This window comes from Vulpes vulpes, chromosome 13 (genome assembly GCF_048418805.1).
Source record: "Vulpes vulpes isolate BD-2025 chromosome 13, VulVul3, whole genome shotgun sequence".
Classification (NCBI taxonomy): Eukaryota; Metazoa; Chordata; class Mammalia; order Carnivora; family Canidae; genus Vulpes; species Vulpes vulpes.
Genome location: NC_132792.1, coordinates 51,269,989 through 51,276,479, shown reverse-complemented (window position 1 = coordinate 51,276,479; position 6,491 = coordinate 51,269,989). Strand labels below are relative to the sequence as shown.

Genomic DNA, 6,491 nt, shown 5'->3' with positions numbered 1-6,491 from the left:
GACTCCTTGTCCAAAAGCACACAACCAACACCAGCAGCACCAGGTGGGCAGACCCCAGAGCTACCAATCAACCTCTGAACTCTGCCTCCAACCCCAAAACTACACACTCAGTGTCATCCCATTTTCCCCTGAAGGCTAGATATTTTGCAATCTCCTGGTGCCCACTGAGCAGGCACAAGCAGGGTTTTATTTTGCCCGGTATGTACCAGAGGCAGATCTTGCAAAACACCGGAGGGGGGGGGGGGGGGGGACTTTCCTTGTCACCTTAATCCATTCACTACTCAAGACACGGGACAATGCTGCTGTTGTGCGTTAATGTGGTTCAACACACATCAGCAGCGTGCACAAAATTCGTCTGTGCCAACCTGAATCCTAAGCCAGCATGCCCCCTTTCACGACGGTGACGGTGGCAACGACCTTTTGCTTTGAAGGTCTGCAGGAAGCGACATCTCAAGCACACAAGCCCCGGGCTGGGCTCCTTCAGTTGGTCACTTGGGGGCAGCCTGGGGGGACGGATGGAGGACTGAAGTGGCCATCTCTCAGTCCCCCTGAGTGGAGGGGCGACCTTCTCTGTTACCTTACCCCCCCCCCGCCCGACCCCCCATCACAGAGGCGTGCACACGCAGTCAGGAGGGGCTCGCCGTGGAAATTTCTTGCAGGAGCCGACCACACGCGCGCACAGCGTCCGGGAGCTGGGGGGGGCGGTGCTGGGGGCGGCTGGGCCCCGGGCTGCGGGGCGTGGGGTGGGGGCTGGGGGGATGCCGTCCCTCTTCTGTCGGGGCGCGCCCACTCCGGGCCGACTCCACGTCCTGGTTTTCCCCTCGCTCGCGTCCCCGCGGCTGCAGGCGCCTGTGAACACGCGGGGCTCCCCGCCAGGGGCGGCCGCTATTGGAGGAGCGCGCGGGCCGCCCTCGCCCTCGCCAGCGCCGTCAGTCCCGGCCGCGGGAGCTGCGTGTCGGCGCCGCAGCTGGGAGCCCGGCTTTTGTTCCCCAACAAAAACAAGCGCCTGAAAGGCAGGGCATAAAGGAGCCCGCCCGCGGGATGTCTCCGACCTGTCATCAGAGGCAGCGCCCTGCGCTTCCCGACCATCGGCGGAGACAATGTGGCAGATCATGTTGGTGCAGGGCGACCCGCTCGAGCGGGCGGCAGGTCCCGCGCCGGCTCCACCTGGGCCCGCAGCTCGGGTGCGGGGGCGCCCTGCGGGCCGGGGGCGGCCCCGCCGGGCCGGCGCTGCCTGCCCCGCCCGCCCGCTCGCCGGCGTACCTGGTTGTTGTGTTTAAGTAATTAATTATTTGTTATTATTATTTATTTATCTATCTCTTTTTAATTTTATTTATTATTCAATCATTTATCTATTTATTTTTATTAGTATTTATTTATTAGTCTATTATTTATTACTTATCATTAATTATTGTTTATTATTTATTTATCTATTTTTATTTATTATTTTTATTACTTATTACTTAGCTGTCTATTTTTATTTTTATTTATTATTTATTATTTACTTATTTATCTATTTTTATTTTTTAATTATTTATTATTTATTCATCTACATATTTATTATTTATTATTATTTAATTATTTATCTGTATTTTTTATTTTTTATTATTTACTCATCTATTATTTATTTATTATTTATTATTTACCTATTTATCTATATTATTTATTATTTATTATTTATTATTTATTCATTCATCTATTTATTTATTATTATTTATTATTATTTATTATTTACTTATTTATCTGTATTATTTATTATTTATTATTTATTTATTCATCTATTTTATTATTATTTATTATTTATCTATATTATTTATTATTTATTTATCCATCCATCTATGTTATTTATTATTATTTATTATTTACTTATTTATCTACATATTTTTATTTATTATTATTTATTTATCTATTTATATTTTTTATTTTTTATTTATTGTTATTTATTTTTTATTCATCCATCTATTTTTATTTATTTTATTATTTATTATTATTTATTTATTATTTATTTATCTACTTTATTATTTTTATTATTATTTATTTATTATTTACTTAATTTTTATTTTTTGCCTCCTGTTTTCCCTCTGCGACTGAAAGGCTGTCCTTCTGCTGTAAACAAGTCACATGATGGATTCATTCATTCCGGGGAAGAAAAGCGATGCATTCAATGTCATAATGCAGTTCAGGCGCCCTGTGGTCCCTCGGGGGGCATAAGTAGAGGCAGCTTCCACTGCGCAATCTGTTTTTTTTTTTTGCTAAGTGGGAACCCATCCATGTCCAGGTTGTTACCTGCTTTGAGAAAATTCGTATGTGACAACCTGAATCCTAAGCCAGAGAGATGATGATGGGTGAGGATTCTCATTTCAGAAAGGATTCTCCAAATTTCCGAAGTATTCAGAAGACTTGAATGCCACCTCTCTTTCCAGAAAAACAAAATGAAACAGCCCCCGCCCCCTTCAATCGGTGGGTGTTGATGTCTCAAGTGCCACAGACAAAGAGGCGTTCCTTTGGTTTTGGATGCAGTCTGATTGGAATGGAGACGCTCTTGAGGAAGGCCGAAAGATAGTCATTTACATCTTAGTCTGAATGAGTTTAATCACTTCCTGAGAGCTGGTTTTTCAAGAAGGGAGGAGACTAGTTGCAAGTGAGTTCTCGAAAAGAGACAGGAACAACATGGTTGTCAATGAAGGCAGAAGAGAGTTTGGGTGCCTTAGAAAACGGATGTCTCTTGCTTCCCAATTCTGGGAACAATCCACTTTTTAAAGAAGGCGCTTTTGTTTGTTTCGCTTTGTTTTTACAGCAGTAATAGGACTTTCTGTGACATGGAGTTGTGTATCTGCACTGACCAATAGTGTAGCCACTAACCACGTGTGGTTTGGAGCGCTTGACGTGTAGTTAGTGTGACTGGGGAACTGAATCTTAAATTTCATTTCATTTTAATAGCCATGTGTGGTTAATGGCTTTTATACTAAACAGTACAGAAAAGTGGAATTTGCTCACAACTCTTCAGGAGTAAAGTAAAAGTGGAGTGAAGTTGGTGTGGTGGGCAGCCTCTAAGATGGTCCCCGATAATCCCACCTCTGGGTACTCACACCCCTGAGGGAGATCCCCTCCCTTCGAGCATGAGCTAGACCTACCAACTTGCTTCTAACAAGAGAATATGGCAAAACGTGATGGGATGTCACTTCCAAGATGAGGTTACAAAGAGAGGGTGACTCTGTCTTGAGCACCTGCTTTGGCCCTGTCTTTCCTTTGTTCTGTGGGAAGCCAGCTGCCATGTCATCAGTTACCCTATGGACAGACCCCTCTGCAAGAAACTGGTATCTCCAGCCACAGCCAGCAAGGATCTGGGGCCCTAAGTCTGACAACCCTCAGATAATTAACTGCTACCAATGGCCACAGAGTAAGTTTGGGAGTGGATTCTCTATCAGGAGAGCCTCTGTATGACAATAGTCCTGGCCAACACCTAGTTTGCAGCCTTCTTTAAAAAAAATTTTTTTTTTTTTTTTTAAGATTTGATTTACTCATTCATGAGAGACACACAGAGAGAGAGAGGCAGAGAGAGAAGCAGGCTTCATGCAGGGAGCCTGATGTGGGACTTGATCCTGGGACTCCAGGATCACGCTCTGGGCGGAAGGCAGGCACCAAACTGCTGAGTCCCCCGGGGATCCCCTATGCCTGCAGCCTTCTGAGTCCCAGAACTAGAGACACCCAACTAGGCCATGCCTAAATTCCTGACTCACAAAAAAATGTGAGATGATAATTGTGTGTTGTTTTAAGTCTTTAAATTTGGGGGCAACTTGTGATAGAGCAACAGATATTAATATGGCTAGGCTCATTTAAAATACTTTTGTATTCGTTAGGGCATTAAGAGATTCGAGAGAAACCTCCAAATATCAATGTCTAGTGCAGTAAAATGTCGATCCTTTTAAGAGTCCAAAGCGGGCATTCTTTTGATGGTGATTCATAGGTTAAAGATTGATGTTTTTAACTTACGGCTGCTCAGGTTGCCCCGGAAAGCCATTTACATTCCAGCCATTTCAGAGGTGCAATTTGCAGAGTGGATCATGGGGCTGAGTGCTTCGGTAGGGGAGCAGACATAGAGACGGTACATATCATTTCTGCCCATGTTCCACCGACCAGCCCTCAGTCAAATGGTCTTACCCAGCTGTAAGTCCTACTGGGAGACAGTCTGTATGTCCAGGATTAAGGAGGAGCAGATTCGGGGATCAGCTGGCAGGTTTTGCCACAACACAGTATCCTTTTGGGTGGTAAGTTCCCTTTACAAAAACAGGCCTTTTCATGCATTGCCAAACCCCAGGATCATGCAGACAAGGATCTTTTCACAGATAACAGTGAGGGTGATGACAGAATGGGAAAGAGACTGACTGACTGTACTCCCCAGCTCCAGACAAGAACTCACCAAAGTTGTCAGAATGTTCCAGCCCAATAACCTAGTCCATAATTCAGATTTCACCATATCAAAATTGTTTAAAGAAAAGCATGGGCATATTCTGGAAATGAGTACAGAAGAGTGGGGAAAAGATGTCTGTGCATGTTCAGAGGGGATTCCTGAATTACAAAGGAAGGATCCAGGGTGGAATCCTAGAAGCTGAGGAATCCCTCAGATATGTTTCCAAAAGTGCATCAAATCTATGATTGCTTCCGAGGCCAACCCTGATTTTCTGAGTGCTGCCCCCAATGTCAACATCCATCTTGGGGTCTATAGATAAAGGAAAGAAAAACATTGGTTTACGTGATTCTTTTTAAGATTTTATTTATTTATTCATGAGAGACAGAGAGAGGCAGGCAAAGGGAGAAGTAGGCTCCCAGTGGGGAGCCCGACGTAGGACTCAATCCCAGGATCCCAGGATCACAACCTGAGCCGAAGGCAGATGCTCAACCACTGGAGCCGCTCTGGTGCGCCTTGATCCAGTTGTTTCAAATTGAGGAGCTACTGCTATTATATACTTTTTTTTTTTTGAAATACCACTCCTCCTTTCATGTCCTTGGGCCCTTCCACCCACCTCTCTTCACCTCAAACTTGTGAGCTTATTGCCAACAAATGAGTCAGTGAAGATGAAAAGGTTAATTTCACTTAGTACATATCTGTCAACATTACGTTAAAAAATGTTTGACACCCTGAACTAGTCACACAACCAAGGGAGGAAAGAGATGAAGAAGGGAAGGGGTAGGGGAAAGGGGATGAAAGGAGAAAGGGAGTTAGGGGAAGGAAGGAAGGAAGGAAGGAAGGAAGGAAGGAAGGAAGGAAAGAAAGAAAGGAAAGAAAGAAAGAAAGAAAGAAAGAAAGAAAGAAAGAAAGAAAGAAAGAAAGAAAGAAAAAGGAAAAAGGAAAGAACAGAGAGAACTGTATGAAGCGTATCCAAAGGCAGGTCTCTGAGTTGCTGGTGAAGCTCCTGCTCTAGGGCTTCTCACTTGTAGGTGCCCCCTCCTAGGCTGAGCACTCTCCTCCAAAGAGAAGGAAAAGAAGCAGCAGCTCTAGCATGTGCCTGTGCCTGAGGCCAGCAGTGTTGCCCTAGCCTAGGCACCCCCTCGCCATATATTTATAATATCTAACAGCTTTGAGATAAAATACACATAAAATATACCCATTTAAATGATACAATTTGGTGTTTTAAATATATTCACAGAGTTGTGCAAACATCACCATAATCAAATTTGAGGACACTTTCATCACTCCCCAAAAAAACCCTGGGCTCACTGATGGTTTCTCCCCATTCCCACTCCCACCCCCTGAAACCCAGGCAACCACTAATATACTTTTGGTCTCTCTATATTTGCCCATTTTGGACATTTCATGTAAATGGAGTCATAGAATATGTGCTTTTTGTGACCGGCTTCCTTTATTTAGTATCATGCTTATAAGGTTCACCCATGTGTAGCATGTACCAGAACTTTATTTCTTTGTGCTGTTAAATGATGGTCCATGCTATGAATACACCACATTTTATATGCTTAGTCAGCAATCGATGGCCATTTGTGTTGTTTGTATATTCACTTTCGTATCTGTTTTGTATATGCCCTGCTGGTAATCTCAGAGTTGTGGGCAGGGTTGACAGACTGCCAGCACTACCCTTATATCTCCTAGGCCTTCTGGGACAACTTGCCTTTGGGCATGGTCAGAGAGCATTGGAACCCTGTCTGGGACCCCTGAGAAGTATTTGAAGCTGAAGCTGCCCTGTGCCCCACTTACAGGCTTGCTTCCAGATGTCCTGACTGAGGCTTCCAGGTGTCTTCCCTCAACCCAGGACTAGCCCAATGTAGGTAGGAGTATGGGGGAGAGAAAGAGGTGCAGGGACCTGACCATGCCTATCCAGATGCTAGGGTGCTAGTTGCAGGAGCCATGCCAACTATGATCAAAGAGCTGGAGTTCTCTGAGGGCTTGCTGTAGCAGGACGCCCTGCCCAAGCAAGAAATTAAAGGAAGTTATAAATGTGGTATTGCTCATAACCTGTATGAAATTTCTCCAAATT

At 44.4% G+C, this 6,491-nt stretch overlaps 1 long non-coding RNA gene across 1 annotated transcript in view; it reads left to right on the top strand.

Annotated features, from left to right (window-relative positions):
- Positions 1-4,035: 4,035 nt before the first annotated feature.
- Positions 4,036-6,491, top strand: part of LOC140595177 (uncharacterized) — a 64,606-nt gene continuing 62,150 nt past the window's right edge. Inside the window, exon 1 of the long non-coding RNA XR_011996595.1 lies at positions 4,036-4,268. This is a non-coding gene — a long non-coding RNA (uncharacterized lncRNA). The remainder of the gene's footprint in view (positions 4,269-6,491) is intronic.